Raw genomic sequence first — 24,108 nt, forward strand, 5'->3', positions numbered from 1 at the left:
TTCATACTTTTTAGGCCATGTATTCAATATTCAGATGAAAAACATGGGTGATATGACTGTAATATCTGTCATTTCATTGGTCAATAGTGTTTGTTTCAGATTGTTTGCCTAGACATGACTGCATCCTGAAGCTTAGCTTAGTTTAAGAAGTTAATCTTTCCAAATGGGGTAAAGGGGTAGAGTCATTTTTAAGTCTAGAAAATACAGTAGTGATTTGTCTTTACCCATAAAAACTGTTTTCAGTATTTCTTGAAGTACAGGCCCACTAATCACCAACTTCCTCCTTTTTTTTCTGAAAGACGTTTATTTTTATTTGTTTTTCTGTGTTTTTTGGTTTAAAATAACTAACGTTACTTCCATTTTAGTGAATCAGAAATTTGAGAGCTAGGTGGTCTGTCTTAGGGTCTCCCATAAGTTTCAATCAAGCTGTCTGCAAGGGTGCAGTCAGGAGGTTTGGGGGCTGGGGCTGGAAGACCCTCTTCCAGGTCTCAGTTCTTTCCGCTGCTGGCCAGAGGCTTCCATTCCTTCCCACATGAGCCTTTCATAGGAAGATTGGAGTGTCCTCGTGACACACAGCTAGATTCTGTCTGAACAAGGGATGCAAAAGAGCCATTTTCTTACTGTCTTGAAAGATACATTAGTACAGAATTCTAAGATGGTGGTTCTTGTCAGCACTTTAAAGAAGTCTTCCCATTGTCTTCTGGCTCCTAGAGTTTCTGCTAATGATCTGATCTTGCATCTTTGAAGGCAAGTCTTTCTATATTCTGGCTATTTTCAAGATTTTTTCTCTGACAATGATGCGGTTGTGTTTGTTTTCCTTTGAATTCGTTGTGCTTATTCAGCTCTTTTGGATCTGTCCATTCAATTCTTTCATCAATTTTAGGAACTGCTCAGCCATTATTCTTCAACTACTGCTTGGTTCCATTCTCTCTTCTTTGTTGGGACTCTAATTATATGTGTTACAGTTTTTAAACATCTCTTGTGTTTCTTCCACTCTATTTTGTTTCATTAATTTTTTCCTTTTTTTTCTATACTTTAGATGAATAATTGCTATCTTTTAGTTCTTTATGACCTCAGCTTTCTCCACCCTCCTGTTAAACTGACAAATGATGTCTTAATTACAGATATTATGTTTTAAATTCTGAAATGTTTATTTGATTTTTTAATATATTTTAATTACTCCAACTTTTATTTATTTTATTCATATTTTACTCTATTTTCTTTAACATATTAATCACAGATATTTTGCAGTCCTTCTCTGCTAACTCCAATATTTTGATCATGTCTGTGTCTGCTTCTATTGGTTATTTTGCATCTTCTTAGTGGTAAAATTTTATTTTTCTCTACATTCTTATGTTTTTTAAATTTCATATTATGCAATTTGGATGATATTTTGTAGAGGCTGTAGATTATTTCCTTTCTCTAAGGCATATGAGGTTTCTTTTTATCTGACAGGTAATTAAATTATTGTTTATTATCTTGACCTGCCAGATATTGCTTTTAGCCTTTACTAGGATGAGTCTATTTTAGTTTTGCTCTCTCTCTTAGGGCATACCTCTTAGTACGGTGTTTACTTAGGTCTCTCTCTTAGGACTAAGCTCAAACCCAAACATCTTCCTGCAACTCTGAAGCCCCAATATTTTTTGTAAAACACTTCGCCAATTCATAGCTATGCTCTGTTAGGTCTCCTAGAGTCTTGCATTGGCTGTGCGCAGCTTATAAATCAGTCAAGGAAGATTTTTAATGCGCATTCTGGGACTTGTCGTCTGCAGTTCCCTTTTCAGGGCATCTGCAGATACTCTGGCCCTGAATCCTAGCAGCCTTGGCAATTCTGAGTTCTGGCTCTCTGCTTCCTCCATCCAATGACACTATCGCTCTCTGCTTGGACGGACTGTTTTCTGCACCACAGTTTGGAAAATACTTTTAACGAGAAAGCCAGGGTGAGCGGTGGGCTCACCTCAATTGTTTTCTTTCTCAAAGACTGAAGCCCGGGGTTAGTTGCTGCCCAGTTCTTACAATCTATGTAAAAATTTTTTAAATAATTTGTGTTATCTTTAAGAAAACCTGACTTTATAATGATAATTGGCTATGATCAATTAGTGAATATTACTAAAATGCAAATGTATTTAGCATTAGAACACCTGTAGTGTACTACGCACAATAAAAAATTAAAAAACAGTATGATTATTCCTATAGATTCAGAGAAAAACATTTGATAAAATTTAACATGTATTCATAATTTTTTAAAAAGCAAACATTATTCTAGATAGTGAAACATTTGAAATCAGCAATAAGGCAACAACATCTACTATCACCATTTCCATTCAACACTGAGCCTGAACTGAGGTCATAGACAGCACAAGAAAAAAATTAAAAATATAAAAAAATTGGTAAGGAACAGTTTAAATTGTTTTAATTCACAGAATTTTATGTGAATAAAGCAATGTAATCCATAGACAAATTATAAGAATTAAGAGGTTATTAATTTACATGGAGACTGTAAGATATACAAAAATCAATATACAAAAGTCAATTGTATTTTTATAATCAGCTAAAACTAATTAGAAAAATACATCTTATAAATAGTAATAAAGCACTTTAAAGTAGCATATATAAAATTATCCTATTTAAATATTTTACACACATTTTTTGCATAAAGATTTGGAAAAATATCAAAATTTTAATTGTGATTTTCTTCAGAATCTTGCCTGGTATTTTTCTTTTTTAAAAAATATTTCAGCCCCAGCCGGGTAGCTTAGTTGGTTAGAGCACTGTCCCAATACGCCAAGGTTGTGGGTTCAATCTCCAGTCAGGGCACATGCAAGAATCAACCAATGAATGCATAAATAAGTGGAACAACAAATTGTTGTTTCTCTCTCTAAAATCAATACATACAAAAATATTCCTATAGAACCCTGACTAGTGATGCTCTTAGTGGGTTGGGTGTTGTCCTATAAACTGAAAGTTCACTGGTTTGATTCCTGGTCTGGGCACATGCAAGGGTTGCAGGTAATGTCCCTGGTTGGGGACGTGCAAGAGGCAACCAATCCATGTTTCTCTCACACACTGATGTTTGTCTCCCTCTTTTTTTCCCTGCCTTCCCCTCTCTCTAATAATAAATAAATAAAGTCTTTATTTAAAACATTCTATGCAGCTTAATTTTCAAAATAAATGGATTAATTTTATAAGCAGAACATTAAGAATACTGTATATAATCAATTTTTTAAAATCTTACTTTCACTTCCACTATTTAGGGCTGAAGAGTAAAATGTGAAATATGTACTCAGAGGTTAATGTTAGCATCTACTACACTGCAAACACCAGTGCAAAAAATTTTGAAAATTTCTAACTGGTGAAAAAAAATTGCTGGAATAATTACTTAATGTCACAAATTTAGACTATTTGTTCATTGATTAAATATTTAATTTTAAACAGATTTTAGAACCTTTTAGAACTTCAGAGAATCATTTAGTTATCCAATAAATGTTTGCTAAAAATTTCAATAACAAATAAAAATACACTTTTCATTCATTTGGTGAGATGATTAAAAGAAAAGACAGGTTTAATTAAAGGATTTAAGCCAGCAGTTGTTTAGAAAGTATGTTTTGAGATCATTTAAAGTGAACAAGTAGAATTTTATCCCCATATTTACTTTCATCTCAGTGTTTCTCCAACATCTACTTGTGTGTTTTAATTTTTAATGTAAGTATTCAAAGATCTCTTATTTCCCAATAAACAAACTGACTGATTTACATTTAAGACTATCACTAATTCAAAATTACGACCTCAAGAATCACTAAATTGTTCTTACTGGTATTAAACTTCATGGAATAAACATAACTCGGAGTGCTTATCAGCAGCCAAGAACATCTGGCTTTCATTCCTAATTTTAAAAACCTCAAGTTGAGCCCTGGCTGGCGTAGCCCAGTGGATTGAGCGCAGGCTGCGAACCAAAGTGTCGCAGGTTTAATTCCTAGTCAGGGTACATGCCTGGGTTGCAGGCCATGACCCCCAGCAACCTCACATTGATGTTTCTCTCCCTCTCTCTTTCTCCCTCCCTTCCCTCTCTAAAAATAAATAAATAAAATCTTAAAAAAAATACCAAAGATGTGGTCATATTAAAAAAAAAAACAACAAAAAAACCCCTCAAGTTAAGGAACACTTTTCTGTGTGTGAATCCTCAGACATATTTAACTTCAAATAGGTCCAATTTTACCCCATTTATAAAAATAAAAGAATTACAGGTAGAGAATTAAACACTTTTAAAATATTAAATACAAAAGTATTCTATTTATTACAAAAATATTAGAAGTAAGATTAATGTAAATGGATCATTCTAAACTTCACAAAAATGGTTGAAATTAATCAGTTCTTCATTTACATTAATGTTTTTCTAATAGCTGTATATGCTCTGCTCTCAAAATCATTCTCACTCAGTTTCTTTTATTCAATGCTGTTATGTATCAATAATACTTAGCTCTTTGGCATTGCATCAGTTTTGTACCAATCCACTTAATATCCCAGTATGTGTCATGCCAATTAAAAAGGATAACAAGTCTCAAAGATGAAAACTTTGTTCTTCTATGTAGCATTTGGCCAAAGAATTATAAATGATTATGAATAAGTGCAAGAGTATAAATTCGTCTTGCAAAGAGAGGCGAATATAGGAAGGCAGCTAGCGTCCCTCTCCCGTTGTGAGGAAAGCGGCCTTGTGGTGGAGGCTCTATCAGGTTCCATGTTTCCCTTCCCAGCACGAGGGAAATGGTGGTTATTTGTTTATTTATTTATTTATTCATTCACTTATTTTAATCTGATTTGATGGATTAACCAAACTATCTAGTCCTGTCCCTTAAGTAGAGATATACTTTTTAATTCCATATAATATATAGTGTATATTTTATAATGAAATCAACTAAATTACATCTAGATCTCCCCATTTGTTTTTTGTTCACTCATTTGTGCATTTATATTTTATTCATTCATTCATTAATGGATTATTGAGTGATTGATTCATTCATTCACGAGATGACTAAATATATAATGAATATTTACCAAAGAATGTGTTTTGAAATGGTTAAGAACCTGCTCCTTTAAGCCAGACAGCTGGAGTTTATATTCTGCCTCTACTACTTAATAGCTTTGTGCCGTGATTTCCTTCTGTGTAAAATGAGGATACTAATGGGGAAAACAATAGCACCATTATCAATGAGTTAATATATGTTGAGGGCTTAGCATGCCATAGCCAGTCATATTGTAAATATTTAACAAATATTAGCTATTATTGCACGTGCTATTATTGCAACTGAATACTGCAGACTCAGACAGTACTTAACACTTGGCAAAACAGTAATTTTAAGCTTTAACAGTTATTTGTAAGCTGCCCCATGTTGTAAGCTCCCTTGCATTTACTGTCACCATTAATAAATGAGATAAATAATTAATAAATTAATAAATAAGTCCCTCAGTCCTGTCTGATTTAAATGAGTAAACCAAAAGCAATTTGCCAGGCCACAAGCTCAGGCTGCTGGAAGTTTGGATTTCCTGATAGAGTGGAACTTCCTTATCACAATAAAGGTATGAAGAGGTGGCAGGGACATCCTCTGCCCCAAGGGAAAGTGAGCCAGAACATATTATGTATGCTGTATTGTTGTATTTGGTGTAATCCATTAAATCCCAGGCAGTAGTGATCCAGGTTATAGAAACAATGTGCGGGAATGTTGATTGGGAGACTGCCTAGGTAGTAGCTCTTTCAATTGAAGAGCAATCCAACCATCCCATCCAAGGGTGACACCATTGGATCATCCAATCCAAGGGTGTCAAACTCATTTTCACTGGGGGCAACATCAGCCTCATAGTGACCTTCAAAGGACTGAATGTAACTTTAGGACTCTAGAAATGTAACTACTCCTTAACTAGGGGCGAGGAGCTCGGTGAGGCTGCCGTCGGGTAGAAACAAGGTGTCAGCTGATAAAACAAGGTGGAAGGCCAGGTTTGGCCCACGGGCCTTGTGTGTGCCAGTTGTTTGAATAGACTATTCAAAAAAATCATTTAAGAGCTTTATTGTCTAGCCCTGGCTGACGTAGCTCAGTGGATTGAGCGCGGGCTGTGAACCAGTGTTGCAGGTTCGATTCCCAGTCAGGGTACATGCATGGGTTGCAGGCCATGACCCCCAGCAACCGCACATTGATGTTTCTCTCTCTCTCTCTTTCTCTTTCCCTTCCCTCTCTAAAAATAAACAAATAAAATCTTTAAAAAAAAAGAGCTTTATTGTCAGCATACCCTAGCTTTGTTCTCTTGTTTCCTATTAATTTTTACCATGGTGTTCAAACATCAAGATCACATCTTAGTATATTTGGCATCAAGCAGATTCCATTTTGAAAACATTCCCTAACTTGGAGTTCCAGCCCAGATGGAGGCATAGGTAGAAACCCTTCGCTTCCTCGCACAACCAAAAGGAAGATGACAACCAATCTAAAATCAATAAATAACTGCAAGTGCCAGAAAATCAAACTGCACGGAACTCCGACAACCAAGGAATTAAAGAACTAGTCAAACAGAACCACCAGAGCTGTGAGGCACCTGACGGAAAGAACCCCAGGCGAGGCAGTAGACCGTGAGGTGGGGCTGACTTAAGGAGTCTCAGAGGTGGCTGTGGACTAGGCTGTTGCTATGGTAGGAGAAACTCCCAGTATCTCACGAGAGTTTGTTGAAAAGTACGCTAGATACAACAGGTGAGCTACATTGTTCCCTCTCTGGCCCCTCCCCCACAGGCAGTGAGGCAATACAGCAAGGAGGGTTGCCCTGCCCTACTGAGTACCTAAGGCCCCACCCCCTTACAACTTAACAGGTGCATGAAACAAAGAAATATGGCCCGAAGGAAAGAACAGAGCAAATCTTCAGAAAGAGAGCTAAGCCATGTGGAGATAGCCAACCTATCTGATGGAAAATTTAAAGCCCTGGTGAGCAACATGCTCACAGTACTGATTGAGCTTGGTCAAAAAATGAAAGATACCCAAAGTGAAATAAAGCAAAATATTCAGGGAACCAACCGTGACAGGAAGGAAACCAAGACTCAAATCAATGATTTGGAACAAAAGGAAGAAGTAAACATCCAACCAGAACAGAATGAGGAAACAAGAATTTTAAAAAATGAAGAGACTTTTGAACCTCTGGGACAACTTGAAACATTCCAATATCTGAATTATAGGGGTGCCAGAAGGAGAAAAACAACAGCAAGAAATCGAAAACTTATTTGAACAAATAATGAAGAAAAACTTCCCCAATGTGGTAAAGGAAATAGACTTCCTGGAAGTCCAGGAAGCCCAGAGAGTCCCAAAGAAGTTGCACCCAAAGAGGAACACACCAAGGCACATCATCATTAAGTTACCCAAGATTGAAGACAAGGAGAGAATCTTAAAAGCAGCAAGAGGGAAGGAAAGAGTTACCTACAAAGGAGTGCCCATAAGGCTATCAGCTGATTTCTCAAAAGAAACCTTACAGGCAAAAAGGGGCTGGAAAGAAGTATTAGAAGTCATAAAAGGCAAGGACCTACATCCAAGAATACTCTACCCAGCAAAGCTATCATTTAGAATGGAAGGGCAGATAAAGTACTTCCCAGATAAGGTCAGGTTCAAGGAGTTCATCATCACCAGGCCATTACAAGAAATGTTAAAAGGACTTATAAAAGAAAAAGAAAATAAAAAAATATGAACAGTAAAATGACAACAAACACACAACTATCAAAAATGAACCTAAAAAAAAAAGAAAGAAAAACAATGAAAACAAAAACTAAGCAAACAACTAGAACAGGAACAGAATCAGAGAAATGAACATCGCATGGAGGGTTTTCAGTGGGGAGGGGGGAGGGAGGCACAGTGGGGGAAAGTTATAGGAAAGAAGAAGCATAATTGGTAGGAACAAAATAGGGGGAGGTTAAGAACAGTATAGGAAAGGGAGTAGACAAAGAACTTGCATGTACAGCCCATGGACATGAACTAAGTGGGGGGATTGCTGGAGGGAAGCAGGGTACCTGGTAGAGCAAGGCAAAGGGAAAAATTGGAACAACTGTAACACCATAATCAATAAAATATACATTAAAAAATTTTTAAAAAGAAAACATTTCCTAACTCGAGGATAGAATTGAGAAACTTTATGTCACTCAATTTGACATCCAGAGACATGTTCTGAGTCACATAGCAAACCAAAACAATTATCTGGGGACATTATCTGAGCAGCCAAATAAAACTAGACCGATACCATAATTATTTGTTTCACTCATCGTATTTCTAAGATGTAGTCGTATATGTCAAGAGTCTTATAATTTGCCCAGTTATTCTTTACAGGGAATACATGTGATACTTTCTATCTTATTAAAATATTGGTATAAAAACCAGGAGTAACAATGCACATCATGTTGAGAAACTCATTATTACTAGATTCTATCACAAACATTTAGTAATCCAACCCAAAATAGTGTTAATTTGGTCTAATGAGTTATACTTTGTAGATAATAGTATAAAAATAGTAGATAGACTAGCACTGAGACATTAGCAAATATTTAAGTTTTCTAGTAAAGAGCCATTTAGTAGACATTGATACTAAGTACATTTTATTTTTTATAATGTTCTGATGGGAAAGACAAGCTAAACCGATTGTTTATTTTGATTAATTCATACATAGAGATGTTAGAAAATGATTGAAGAATTATAAACAAGGGAATGGTCTCCCCAGTTATATGCCTTAAGAAGATTACTTTTGTAATTAGGAGGTGTATCAGTGATGGGACCAGTTATAGAAACAGAGACACCAATCTTGAAGATTACTTAAGCAAGAAGTTTTTGGATCATCGTTTATGGAAGGGGCTCTCAAAGTTTTCCATTTTGGCCAGATAGTAAACGTTTCAGTCTCTGCTGCCACTGCTCAGCTCTGCCGTTGTCACATGGAAGCAGCCGTAGGCTGCAGGCAAACGAATGAGTGTGGCTGCATCTCCATACATTTTTATTTACGGACCCTGTAATTTGAATTTCACATATTTTTCATGTGTCACAAAATATTATAAAATAACATGGAATAATAAGATAAAAGCAGTTTTCTCAACCACTAAATGTAAAATCGTTCTGAGCTTTCAGGCCATATAAAAATAAACAGTGGGCCAGCCCTGGCTCATGACTGCAGTTTCCCCTGACCTAAGAGAGTAGCAGTGGTGCTTAAGAAGAAGGAAGGAGCTAAGTGATATCTGGAAGATAGGATTTATCACTGATTTAATGTTTGAGGCTTGGATGAGTCCCAGCATTCTGGCTTGGTTGAATGGTGTGGCTCACTGGAGCAAGAACCAGAAATAAGCTAGACGGCAGGAGAGAGCTAGACAGTGAGATTTAGACTTGATCTGAGGACAGACTGAGTACACTGGAACCTGAGCGTCATGGAGGAGCTGATGATTTTACTTCCTGGAATACCCATTTTTCTTCCCTTCCCTCAGGAATTCTGCCAGTAACACCAAATGCAGAAATCACTCGATTGTCCTTTGTAGTGTGTGTGTGTGCATGTGTGTGCGTTTACCTTAACTGTGTCTCACTCAATGTTATTTCTCAACAGGGAAATGATTGGGCCAAAAAGATGGGGGGAAATGGGTTCATGTTCATGGAACTCACTAATAATGATATGCACCCCATTACTTAGAAGCGGCTGGCTTTATACAACAACGGAATGTCCTGTTGAAGATCCGTGTTAGTACCATCTGTGAGCCAGCTCTTAGCAAAGTTGGAGTCATTGCTTATAGGGTGCAGCATATACTCCAAGAGAATACGAGACATACAATGTTGTTCTTCCCACAGTCAGACCTCACTGATTGTGGAGATTAAAAATTTCACCAAGGGGTGGCTTTCTCATTATTACACTCAATGACTCACCCACATTGTTGCAATGCTTCCCTGTCTTTGGGAACTACATATTAATGTCTCATAGCTGAAAGAAATATTTTCACTCAGAATGGTTTCATTGCATTAGAATTTGGGTGTTTTGAATACTCACAGTAATGGACAAATAGTAAAACAAAAACAAAAAACTGAATCTGTGATCATTAATTCAGGCTCTCAAGAGTAAACCGAATTGCTTCTGAATAGTGCATCCAAAAGGAAAATGTCTAAAAACCTTTAATACTGTACAGACAAAATTATTTTGAGTTAAGATGCTTCAGGAATGAAGACTTGCATTAACAAAGCAGTTAAAGTATCCTGCCTAAGTATTTACCACACAAAAATCATGTAATGGGGAGACCGTCAAGTAAGTATAAGCAATAACATCAAGATTCATAGCTAAAATAATATACACCCACAAGGAGCAAAGGGAGGTAAATCTGAGCAGTGTTCTTCAAAGTGTGTTATTCTCCACACCCACGCAGATCTACCAACCGGGGATACCAACTTGCAATAAGAAATTAAGAAACTGAGAGTTACTGTTTAGAAATTTCTGTAACAACTTAGTGTAACTTTACTCCTGAATTGTAACATTAAAAAATTTCAGTGAACATGCAATACAACATACAGATGATGTATTATAGAATTGTACATTTGAAACCTGTATAATTTTATTAACCAATATCATCACAATACATTCAGTAGAATTTTTTCAATTGGAAAAAGATCACGGACTGGATAGCCGGAGAAAAGAGTTGCTGCTACCAACCATGGACCTTGATCTTCTGTAGAAATAAGGACAGTGGTATCCAACATTACTTTTCTTGCTGTCTCATGCATTTATATTGATAAACATGTATTATATCCATCAACTATCATTTTGCTTCACTTTTTACTCTATTTTATTTCTTCATAAGTTAACATTCATAAAATGTGCGTGTGAATATTTTTGCATCTTACAACCAATGGCATGTTAAAATTTAATGACAGTGTTTCTTTTAAGGGGCATAGCATTGATAATGATGCATCTTACAAGTGATAGATGCCTTAGATTCATTCCAATTCAATAGATTGGGAGTGTTTGCAGTGACTGACTTTGTAACCTAGTATTTAAAATTATAGAAAATCAAGATAGGATTGTGACTGCAGTAGAGGAGGACTAAACATTACCCAGAAATACTGGAATCAATCAGTAAATAACGAGACTTACTCTCGCCCTCTTGAAGAGAACATGAAGGTGTTCTCGTTGGGGAAGGATAGTTGTGCTGCATTAGACTGGAGTATGTAGTTGATGCTATTTCTATTTGTAAGACTGAATGTAGAGGAAGGACACACGTGGGGTAAACACCAAGTAGATCGAACAGCATTCACTGTACCTGTCTAAAATCATTTGCCTTCCAAGTCATTGTGAATCCTGCTTCTTTAGATGAAACTGAAAGTACATTTTCCAGACATTTGAGAATAGACAGATACTGGATCTCACCAAGCAGATGCAGCCAAGAGACACAGAGGTTAGAGGAGAGAGAAGAAAAGGTAAACAATTCATGTGGTAATGGAGAAACATTGGAAGTTATAAGTGGCAAGACTCATGTAATGGCCAAAGCCATGCTAAAGAATGTAAATCCAATTTCTTCAAACGAAGGATCATCTTAATGATCCCAGGTTTGGAGTTCACACTGCAGAGGTATGTGAGGGGATAGCTTCAAGCTGGAGATAAATTAGATGGGAATGACAGAAAGTCAGCAAGACAATAACCTGGGGGCTCCAGGTAAGAAGTTTAAAGCATTTATTTGTGGGGCCTAAGATAAAGCAATGGACTAGAAAGTTAGAAAGAAATGGAATAGTGAAATGGATAGGATAATAAACACCTGATAAGTGAGATATCCAATAAGAAAGATATACACACAGGAACAAATACTGTACAAAGAGCCTATTTCAGTGACTCCTCAGTGTTGGGAGTTACCCTTCCACTTGTCCACTTCTTTGCTGCTATTGCCAGTGGGTCCGGAGAGCCATACACTCAGGGACAGTCAGCCCTGAGGATGAAGAGAAATCCAAGGGCAAAACTTTCCCCTCCCACTCCCACCTTAGAACTGCTTCTCTTATTGTTCTTAAGGGAAATTTTGTCCGTTGTTTTCTCTTCTTGGTACATGTTGAAATCTCTAGAGGGCATATGCCTTGCAGTAGCTGCCTTCAGCTAATAGATTCCTAGAAAAGCCCCTGAGAATCCATGCTCCCAGCATTTGTGGTGTTTACACTGAACTTGGCATTGTGAACAGCTGGGACACAAATTTTTTTAAGTTGACAGAGGACTTTCTAGAATAAAGCCATAACAAAGATCCATCCATTAATTTCTGCCCCAAACTGCTTTTATTCAACTACAATGTGGCCAATTAAAAACAAAACAAAAAAAGCCACGGTCTTTGATACCCTTCCCATTAAGAGTTGAGGTCTATGAATTTTTTAAAAGACTTTATTTATTTACTTATTTATTTTTTAGAAAGAAGGGAGGGGAGGGAGAAAGAGAAGGGGAGAAAGAGAGTGAGAAAAACATCAATGTGTGAGAGTTACATCAATTGGTTGATTCTTACACAACCCCCACCAGGGACCTGGCCCACAACCCAAGCATGTGCCCTTCACTGGGAATCAAACCAGCGACCTTTCTGTTTGCAGACTGGTGCTCAATCCACTGGGACACACCAGCCAGGGCCTATGTCTTATTCTGTCATATCCAAGTGGGTTGGTCACTTGCTTTGACCACAGAATATGGTGGAAGTGGCAGTGCTGGGTCCAGGCCTTAAAAGACTGACAGCTTCCATCCTTCTCTCTTGGAACACTTGATGTTGATCCCTATTGGCCATCTGCACCTCCAGGCCAGAAGTCCTAGGACTGTACTAGAAAAACCACATGGTGAGATCCTGGCACTACATGGAGAGGGGCCTAGCTGGGCCCAGCCTGACAGCCTTTTGGCCAAGACTCCAGGTAGGAGAGTGAACCTGTTTTTGACCCTCCAGACCAAACCAAGTCCCCAGTTAGGTACCACCTAAAGGCCCCTGGTCAACTCCATGTGGAAGAGAAGGGCCCACCATGTTCTCCCCAAATGCCTGATACACAAAATCATGGGGTATAATTAAATGGTTGTTATTTTTAAACCCCCCATTTTGGAGAAAGTTTGTCACATAGTGATTGATAATGTAAAAAGAAATATGTTTGAAAAGCTGAGTATAAAGACTTTTTGTACATTTTTCCTTAATATACTTTATAATTTAGAACTGCTTTTGTTCTTTTTCAGTAAGTACTTTAAGAATTGCTGTCACCTAAGTCCCTCTGTCAAGGAACTAATGACCTGCAAACATAAGCTTGTGTTCATTTGGGAGTTCCATACTTCAGCAGTAAAATGAACAATATTTTTATTGAAAATAACAGAAAGCACAAATCTGCCCTTCTCTTTTGTCCTCACTCTTATTTTAGCTACTAAGTACAGCATGTGAGTAAAACATCTGCATTCCTCTGTTCTACAGTTACTCTGATACCTTTTCCTTTTTTGTACATTTTTTTAAAATAGGAGAGTAATATTTCCCATGGAGGCTGCCCTCCAAACTTACTCCACCTAACGCCTACAGGCAGGGTGGGTGAAGCTATTTGAGGATCCGTAAAGCATTTGGGATCCTCCTGGGTAAAATGTGGTGTTGGAATTATAAGACCATTATCATTAACAATTGGCAGGAGGCTCCTCTCATTTTTCCTGGAGAGATTACAGGGGTTGAAGGATGTTTCCCTTAATCACCAAGCTGACCTCACCTGACAGAGGCTAGTACTACTTGAAAGGAAGCCCAGCTCCCCAAGGTCCAAGTATCTCCTTGCTCAGAGCAGCAGGGGCCCAGTCTAGGGTAAGGAAATAAAATCCCTTTGCCAGACAAAATGGTTATGGCAGTTGGTGGTCATTACCCAGAATATTGCTTCAGGGGGAATTAAATGTGAGAAATATTGTAGAAGGAAGGAGAGATACATTTAGGGCAGCTTCAGTCACCAGCTTCATCAGTCTATGTAGGTAGCACAGACATTCGGGTCCATCTATGACCCACCTCTGAGTTGGCATAGATAGCTACACGAGACAAACCAGGGTTCAGTTATTCAGTAAAATAGTAATAACTCTTGTATAATTACAGATTGCTTATGGTGTACTAGGTACTCTATATACCTTTTCTCATTGATTTGTAATGGTATTTCTAGAAATTGTAAGCATTTCCTTTACATAAATGAGCGAACGGAGGCTGTGAGAGGATTACGCACTCAGAAATGGAATGAGTGGGATTCAACCGCTGTTTGACACAGAAATTGCTGTTCCTTCCACATCTGTACACTAAGTTGATAATATCGCCTCAGAATTTAGGTTCGTTTATGGCTTTAAAACATCACGAAAATCAACAATAACTAGACATATAAGAGCATTAGAAGAAAAATATTTTCCTATAGTAAGGATTCTTAACAGGTTATTTACCAATAAGGAGATGGTGATAGAACACTACTATAAATACTTTAAAAACACAGGGACAGTAAAGAATAAAAACATACACTTGTAGAGTGCTTACTATTGTCTAAGTCCTGCTCAGAGTACTTACATATTAATGTAGTTCATCCTCCGTGACAACGCTATTAGATAGATATTATTAAGAGCCGCATTTTACAAATGAGGAAACTGAGGCATCAGAGATGTTCATTTGCCCGAGTATACACAGTCAGTAAGTAGCAAAGCCAGGTTTTTAGTCAGGAACACAGCCCTGAAGTCTAGTCTCCTAATGTCAAATGCATTAGCAACCGTGGGACTGCTGGTTCTCCCACTTTCTAGTTTTGTGACCCCAGAGAAGTTACTTCACCTCTCAAAAGCATGCTTTCTTCGTCTCTAAAATAGGGCTGATGGTACCCAGCTATGAAAGCGCTGGGAGGGCTACTCATTTAATGCATCATCTGCACCAGCACAGTGCCTGGCCCATAACAGATTCTCAACAGATGTTAGTTCCTTCCCAATCCCTAGCTGGTTTCCCCTCTAGTCTTCCCTCTTTCCTTTCTCATTCCCACTCTTTCCTCTGTCTCTGTCCTCTCCCCTTTAGTTCGTTAGCGGTTGCCTCACGTGCTCCTGAGCTGTCTGCAATCACAAAGGTATTAGGGCTGCACACCGTGTCATCCAGCTGGGGGCAGCACCCAGCACAGCCAGGACAGTGGCTGGAACCCTTTATCACACTCTGTTTTTCCACCCCTGCACCCGAGGCCATGCCACTCACAGTCACTCCAGTCTAAAGTCTGATGAAAGCCCTGGGGTGGAAAAATGTCTGCGACTCTAGCGATCAAAACTAGCCCAAGAGAATGTTCCAGCAAGCCGCTGCAGGAAGTGCTGGTACCAGAAATGGGGTTGCTCCGACACCATCTATTTGGTGACAACACCATTGTTGTCAAGCCTGCTTTCGAATCCGTCTGCATCAGGGCCCAGAGAACCGGAGCTGAGGAAACATCAGCTGGGCTGGCACAGTCCTTATTTCTTTCATGTCCCCCTTGTCAACAGTTTGAAAGTGAGATGGCTAATTTTGTGCCTGACAAGAAAGGACGGATCATTTTCTCAGATGCTGTTATCAGCAGAGTCAGAGCTGGTACACTCTCCGAGGGAGTCCCTGAACCACAGGTTACTGGCAGGCAGACAAACACTCGCTGACAGCCATTTGTGACCAACTATGAAACACCATCTGCTGCGGCTGGGGGAGGAAAGGATCCAGCAAGTGAGAGCCACTGTACAACCCTCCCCTGTGTTAACTCTGGGCGGCCGGTAGATAGCCCCGAAGGAGACTATCTGGGTAGCACGTCTCATCCAGATCGTATGCATATGAATTATAGAATATCGATGTTTTAGGTGGAAGCAAAAAAATGCAAATCTGTCTCTATACTAAAATGCAAACATTATACTACTGAATCCAGCAAAACAATATTGAGAAATAAATGCAGTCAAGAACTGAGTAAGTTCCTGTGGAGAATTTGAGCCAACTTGCATGTGGACATCATCCAAAGAACAACAGTTATCGATGTGTTCTTGATTTTTTAGTTTCAGGTTTAAAACAATTTTTATTATTTCTGCATTTTGGGAGAGGAGGGAGACAATTTCTGGGAAGAGCTCTACTTTACAATTCAAGATGCATGTTAAGAAAAGTGCTGTTATCTATAATGCATCATGAATACATTATTCAGAAGAAAAAGATACTTTACTGAGAGGGAAGATTTCAGGTCTTTAAGATACTTTGGAAAAGGGAGTCCTTTTTGCTCATTAACTTTAATAAGGCACACAGCCAAAGGCATATGCCAGCTCTCTCGCTCTCTGGTTGGAAGTCTGGGTTTTCATTTTTAAGACTCTTAGTAGTCCTGTGTCTCATGATTAAGTAATGAGAACTACATCAAAGTATCTGAAGTTTAGCTGATCTTGCATTTATACTTACAGGCCAGGGAAGATCGTGAAACAAAATATTTTAAAGACAAATATACAAGTAAAGATAGATAGATAGATAGATAAATAGATAGATAGATAGATAGACAGACAGACAGACAGACAAAGACAAATGCTCGTTCTTACTGACTTGGCTTAAACTCAGGGACCTTGGCTGGGGTTAGGAGGTTTGCTGGTAGGAAATATTTTTACAGATGAACATTTCTGATGCCGTATTTTAGTTCCCAACTGAAAAGTCAACCCATTGCTTCTAATTCTGGTTAAACCTTATTGGGAAGTCCACACTATGTTCTTCTGAAGTCTTTATGATGAAAGAGATCACGGCTGTGTGCCCTTGCATTTCAGTCTCTTAGGACAGGAGAAGGGCTTCGGTTCTGAAGCTGAAGTCCAATAACCTCAAGTGAAGAATCCAGATCATCCCTGAAATCTGTGTCTCGGTGGGGGGGGGGGCAGGATGGGGGAGGCAGCTCAGGCCTTCACGAGTCCCATTATACCCAAGCCTGGGGATGACCCGCTCACGGGAACACAGCACAGCAGTGATGCGGGATAAGGAAAAAAGATTTAAATGTGCTTTCACTTATGGCCGTGCAATATGAAAAACAAACCTAAACATTTGTCTGTAGAATCAGGTGATGATTGGCTGTCTCCTGTCTCAAGGGGGGCAGGAAAATGGTCCATGCACCTGCCACCTAATTCAGTTTAAAACCTGACACATTTAGCAAGAGTGGGCTGGCATAATGAAGTTCATTCAGGCTGTCAGAGGAGTCAATAACTTATCCCCAACTGCTTTTGTTTCAGCGGAGGCAGTGCCTCTGATCGGCTGAGGTACTTATTCAACTAAAATTTATTTTCAATTGCCAGCCATAATGGCATGGGCACAAGCCTGGCTTTGACAGAACCTTTTGCTCAAGGCTACACCATTGTTAAAGTTTGTGTCCATTGTCTGGGGTCTTTGATCTGTCAAAGCGGCTTAACAAGCTGGTTAAAAACTGTTTCAGATAACAGGTGTGTCCTTTGAGGGCACAGGGACATTTTTCAGCTCCTTTAAAAGAGTGGTTTGAGCATTGACAAATATTTACAAGCTGGTTGGTGGTGATATATGTAAAGCACTTTTAAAACAAGGAACAGATTTAATGTCTTTAGTTCCTTGGATTTCTGCAACAAGCAATCTTTTTGAATGAAAGATTTAAGAGACATGTTGTTTCTTTAATTAAGTCAAGTGTTAAATTGTTTGTATGTAGATTTGTATGAAACTAGGGCCAAAGTTCAATGTGCACTAGAGGTGTGAGAGGTGGGTGCAGTGCCCCCGAAAAGGCCCCAGTGGCTGGCGGATGGTCAACCAATTACTTCCTGGATATTGAAAGTCTTCTAACTTCCAGAAAGGGCAACCAGACAGTGAAAGGTGATAGGCATGCCATGTAGCTGAAAAGTTACTCCTTTTCCTAACTCTCCTGCCAGAAAAACAAAATTAGATGGCTATTAGAAAGGTGCTCTTTGGAAGTCAAATTACTTTCTTTCTATTAGTTTCAGGAACTACCTCATATTTTTCTGAGGGAAAATGAAATACATCTTCAGCTGTGTCTTTTCCAGTCTGTCATAAACTGTCTTACTCTCTCCTCCGGCAGTAATTTTGTTTTGGCTGAAGATTAATGGGGCAAGAAAGAGGTGGGGCTTGAACCAAGGGGTGTGATTGGGTCATCTACATTATTCATCTGCATAAAGCTGCTTCAAGTTCACCAAACTCTTTTTGTGAAAGAGTAGAAATTAGGGCAAGTCTTAATTCTGCTTGGAAACGTTTGGCAAAATACCTTCCACAACACATTTAACTTCTTAATATTTATAAATTGGGTCAGAAAGGGTAAGGTTGAAATTCAAGAAGCCAACAATATCTTTTTAGTTTAAAATCATTCCTAAAGAACAGAATCAACAAAATTTAGCTAAAATAATTATGTGCATCAGTGTTCTCCCTAAGGAATTAAGTATGAATGCAGCTATTATACTTAAAACACATTTTTTAAACTTCTCTAGGAGAAGAAGATAAAATATAAAACAAGCAGAAAATTTTGATTAAAAAGTATCTTTTTAAATGTGTTTCTTATTAGCCAAAGCAAAACAAAACAAAATAAAACAGAAGTATAATGTGCTTAATACATATAGAAAAGCCCTTAATACTATATGCAAAAAAAACCCTCCCTACATATGAATGTTTCATATTTTTGAGACATCCTCAATAATGGGAAAAGGCAGGGAGAGTCAATAAATCTTTTGGGAAGTGTGGGCAGATGCAAAGAGGGGAAAAATCAAAGAGAATGTCACCCTGCAACTATTCTCCAAAATAATTCTGAGGTGCAGACACGGTTCTTCAGTTCTTTGTATCTGAGCGGAGGCTGTGTAAATTTGGGCAAGATATTTGCTTCTCTAACAAACATGTGTAAATTGTTGCTCATTCATAAAACAAGGACAATTAGTACAACTATCTCAAGACTATTTAACAGTCCGATATGGTAATTTTTTAAAGTAACTTTGACTATTGGTTAACACTAGCTACTCCTATTGAGTCACATTACATAATTGCTAATATAAACAATGACTGACAGACAATTGCTGTGTACAGAAGCCCTTCCTAAAGCATAAAAGTAACTGAAATGAACAAATTCATAGTCATAATGACCTGTAACTGTAAATTTTCTAGAAGATAAAAAGGTAACCAAAATAAACTAAATGCAAAAAAAAATGTTAAAGAACAAAGAGGAAAAGAAAACAAAAAATAATCAATAAAGAACAACCAAAACAACTAATCAAAATTAAAAGGAAACTGACAAACTAGAAAAGACATTTTAAGAAAAGATATACCACTTTTTCATAGAGCTCTTACAAGTTAATTAATAAAGCACTGTTTCCAACAGATAATTTAGTAAATATAAATCAACAATTCCCCCAAAAGGAAATACTATTTTTTGATTATCATAACACAAGATTATAAACTTTGGAAGGCCCAGGAATCATATCAACATTGTTAACTGCAGTAGCTCCAGAATCTGAGAAAGAACCTACCATATACCCGATCCCACACACAAACACATATTTATTATTTAATGGAAAAAAGGTCCTTTTTGTTATCAAGAAATACAGTTATAAGCAAGTAGAGAAGAGGACAACCCTAGGTACACTTAATTGTTTATTTAAGGATATTTATAATAAATGCTGGAGAAAACAGTATACAAATACAGAGAAAAGGCAAGTTTTCATCTTATAAAAGGAAAAACATCCTGATTTTTCTCTGCCCAACGTTAATTTTAAGAAGAAACAAACTTACATTCTATTTGAGCTTCTGTAAACCCAAAGGTATAAAACACTCTGCATGGACTGTTTTTGCTATTTTCGTAAGGACTGGATTTAAGGTGAAACTAAGCCGTTGTCCGTCAGGTATTAAATAGCTACTTGAAAAAACATTTTTTCTTATTCCAAGGGCAGATCAGAACTGTTGCCCTCAGGTTCTAATATCTAGAAGGTAGCAAAGGTTTTTCCTCCCTGTCATGCCCCTTTCCATCCCCTTCTTTAAGTTCACTCCTCCCTACTTGCCTAATACACTCCTCCAAAATTACATAATGCATGCATACATAAATTTTAATTTGGTCAAACAGGGCACATGTAATCAGGTCACAGAGAAGGAGGTATAATGATCCAACAAAAACATTCAAGGACTTATCACAAGAACAGAAGGGGCGACGTTCTGTGCTCTCGGGCAGCCTGGGTCCTCTCCTCAGCTCTCCTGTCTTCCCTCCTGAAGAGCTTGGTCAAGAGCATTCCCTTCCCAAGAGCAGAGAAGAGGAAGGCAGGGCTCAGTGGTGGTGGGGAGGGTGCACTGGGTGAAACAGTGCTCCCTCCAGCATTCGATTCATCCAAAACCCGTGAATGTGATGTTAATTGGAAATAACATCTTTGCACGGTCTCTGTTAATTGGGAATAATATCTTTGTAGGGTCTTTGTAGATATAATCAAGTTAAGAAAGATGCAATCAAGATTAGACAGGCCCCAAACCCAGTGACGGGTACCCTTATAAGAAGTCAGAAATTTGGACACAGAAACACACAGACCCACAGAGAGAAGATCATGTGGAGACAGAAGCAGAGATTGGAGTTTCAGTGTCAGGAGCCAAGGAATGCTTGGGGCCACTAGAAGCTAGAAGAGGCAAGGAGAGATTCTTTCCTAGTGCTGGTGGAGGAGCAGAGTCCTGCCAACACCTTGGGTGAAGGAGTCAAAAGGTACAAACCTGTAGTTATAAAATAAGCCGTGGGGATGTAATGTACAACATGGTGACTGTGGTTAAAGTAATGACAGTTGCTAAGAAGTAGATCTTAAAAGTCCTCATCACAAGCAAAAAAAAAAAAGGAACTGTACAGGGATGGATGTTAACTAGGCTTACTATGGTGATGATTTCACGATATATACAAATATTGATGATTGTATACAATACATACAAATCATGATGTCTTGCACCTGAAACTAAAAAACAAACACACAAACAAAAAAAAAAACAACCAACTCTGCTGAAAGTGACAGTAAAGGTGAGGATGAGGTTTTGGAGATGACTAACAAAAACTGCTCTCATCAGTAGTTTTTGATGAGAGATCAAAATAGATAGATAGATAGATAGGTAGATAATAGATAGATAAGATAAGTAGCTATTTATTTATCCTTATCTGACTTCCACTTGATCTCAAAGAATCACAGATGATTGGAAGAGGAAAGAACCTTAAAAACATTTATTCCAATGCCCTCATTTCATAGAGAAGGAAACAGGCTCAGAAGAGTTAAGCATGTGTTGCCCAGCTCTGCTTGGGTAGAACTGGCACCGGAACCTCATTCTCCTGACGTCCTGTGTCGTTTCCTTAGTAAGTGTTTGCCCAACGTCTCTGTGGTTCACAGCCCTGACCCCAGTGCTTAAGAAGATCTAACAAGACCAATGAGATGGTCTCTGCTCTTGGAATTAAATCTGTAATTATGTAATCAGTTGTTTCATGTCTCTCTCTCTCTTTCTATAATGCAGCTTCGTGAGGTCAGGAGTTGAGTCTGTCTTTCCAAATCATCCAGTATCAGTCAGAGAGAGAGAGAGACAGAGAAAGAGACAGAGAGATTTTAAGGAATTGGCTCATGGGATTATGGGGGCTACTAAATATGTTGGGGCAGGTGAGCAGACTGGAAACTCAGGTAGGATTTCTATGTTGCAGTCTTGATGCAAAATCCCTTCTTTGAGAAACCTCAGATTTTACTCTTATTGCCTTCAACTGATTGGAGGGGCCTACCCGCTGTCGAGGGTAATCTCATTCATTTAAAGTCAATTGATTGTAAACTTATTCGCATCTACAAAAAGCTTCACAGAAACGTCTAGAAAAGCATTTGCCCAACAACTAGACCCTGTACACTACTGGATAATTCAACTCAAGTCCAACTCAAGCTGTCCTGCTGCTTGGATTTCTTTTTGTACCTCTGTTTTGTTCACTTATATGTTGTTTGTCTGTTTTCTTTAGAGTGAGAGCAGACAGCCTTATCTGTCTTGTTCATCACTTTACACACAGAAGCAGCTTCTTACAGCGCTTAAGAGCACAGACACTGGAGATGAGCTGCCTGAGTTTGAATGCCAGCCTTGTCATTTAATAGCTGTGTGACTTTGGAAAAGTTTACCAATCTCTCTGGGCCTTGGTTTACTTATTTTTAAAACTGAAATTCTACACTCCAGTGAAACTTCTTTCAAATTTTCTCTACTCATTCAATGAACCCTGCTTTGTTTTGCTATTCAGTTGATTACTTCCCTCACTGAGTGCCGACAGCTCATCTTTCTTTTTCCCCATTGTATCTTAAGAACCTAGTATAGTGCTTGCTACCTACTGTCTAAGACACTGTATAGTAGGCATACAATGAAGTATTATAGATAATATAATAGAATACATATGCCCTTGCTGGCGTAGCTCAGTGGATTGAGTGCGGGCTGGGAACCAAAGTGTCCCAGGTTCGATTCCCAGCCAGGGTACATTCCTGGATTGCAGGCCATAACCCCCAGCAACCGCACATTGATGTCTCTCCCTCTCTCTCTCTCTCTCTCTCTCTCTCTCTCTCTCTCTCTCTCTCCCCTCCCTCCCTTCCCTCTCTAAAAATAAAATAAATAAAATCTTTAAAAAAAAAGAATATATCAATGAGCACTATTGCTGCACCTTTATAATCAGGGGGAAACTTGCTTCTAAGCCTAGATTAATGAGGCATTAAACCGTTGCAAATAGAAAGCCAGAAAGCTTGTGCTCTCCTAACCACTATTGTTAGCATTGAGGCTGAGGAAATAGAGTAGAAAAATAACAATATTATAACTCTGACAGGCCTACATGTACAGGTCTATCTTTTCCCACCAACACTTCCCTACCTAAAGCAACAGTTGATGAGAATTTTGTAATAATATTAGCACTACATTTAAAAAAATCATTATTCTGATTGGCTTAGAATGTCTTTAGTTTGGGGGCAAATATGACCATCCTGTAAAAACTTTATCATCCCTGGATTCACTTTACCAGGTATTAAGATATAATTCTACAACTCAAATAAAAAATGTGCAAAAGACTTGAACAGACACTTCTCCAAGGAGGACATACAGAGGGCCCAGAGACATACAAAAAGATGATCAGCATCAGGGGACAACAGAGATACAAATTAAAACCACAATGAAACACCACTTCACAGCAGTGAGAATGGCCATCATAAACAAATCAACAAACAAGTGTTGGACAAGATGTAGAGAAAAGGAAACTCTAGTGCACTGTTGGTGGGAATGCAGACTGGTGCAGCCACTGTGGAAACAGTATGGAATTTCCTCAGAAAACTAAAAATGGAACTGCCTTTTGACCCAGCAATTCCACTGCTAGGCTTACATCCTAAGAATCCTGAAACACCAATCCCAAAGAACTTATGCACCCCAATGTTCATAGCAGCACAAGTTACAATAGCCAAGGGTTGGAAGCAACCTAGGTGCCCATCAGTAAATGAATGGATTAAAAACACAATGAAACACTACACAACAGAAAGAAAGAAGGAGCTCCTACCTTTTGCAACAGCATGGATGGAACTGGAGAGTATTATACTGAGTGAAATAAGCCAGGTGGCGAGGGAAAATACCATATGATCTCTCCTTTAACTGGAACCTAATCAAAACAAAGAAGCAAGCAAAATATAACCAGAGACACTGAAATTAAGAACAATCTGACAGTGACCAGAGGGGAGGTGGGAGGGGATAGTGGGGGGAAGGGAGGAAGGGCTTTCAGGAACAACTGTAAAGGACACATGGACAATACTGAGGAGGGGTGGAATCAGGGGAGGGAGGTGGGGATGGCTGGGGTGGTTGGGGATAAATGCAGACAACTATAATTGAATTACAATAAAATAATTTTTTTAAAAAGACATAATTCTAGGTCATAGTAAAAACTAGTAATAGCATAGTAACTTTGGTAGTGACGCAGAAACAGACTCATATACCAATGGTACAGAATAGAGAGGTCGGAAAGAGACCCATAAATATATAGGAACTTGACATTGGGTAAAGATGACACTACAAATCAGTAGGGAAAGGATAGACAGTGTCCAAGACAATGTTGGGAAAATTGGGGTACCATATATAGAGATAAGTTCTTAAAACACAAAATTAAAATATTAGGCTAGGAGAAA

The sequence above is a fragment of the Phyllostomus hastatus genome, unplaced genomic scaffold, assembly GCF_019186645.2.
Source record: "Phyllostomus hastatus isolate PE091 unplaced genomic scaffold, TTU_PhHast_1.1 phas_contig_40, whole genome shotgun sequence".
NCBI classification, from domain to species: domain Eukaryota; kingdom Metazoa; phylum Chordata; class Mammalia; order Chiroptera; family Phyllostomidae; genus Phyllostomus; species Phyllostomus hastatus.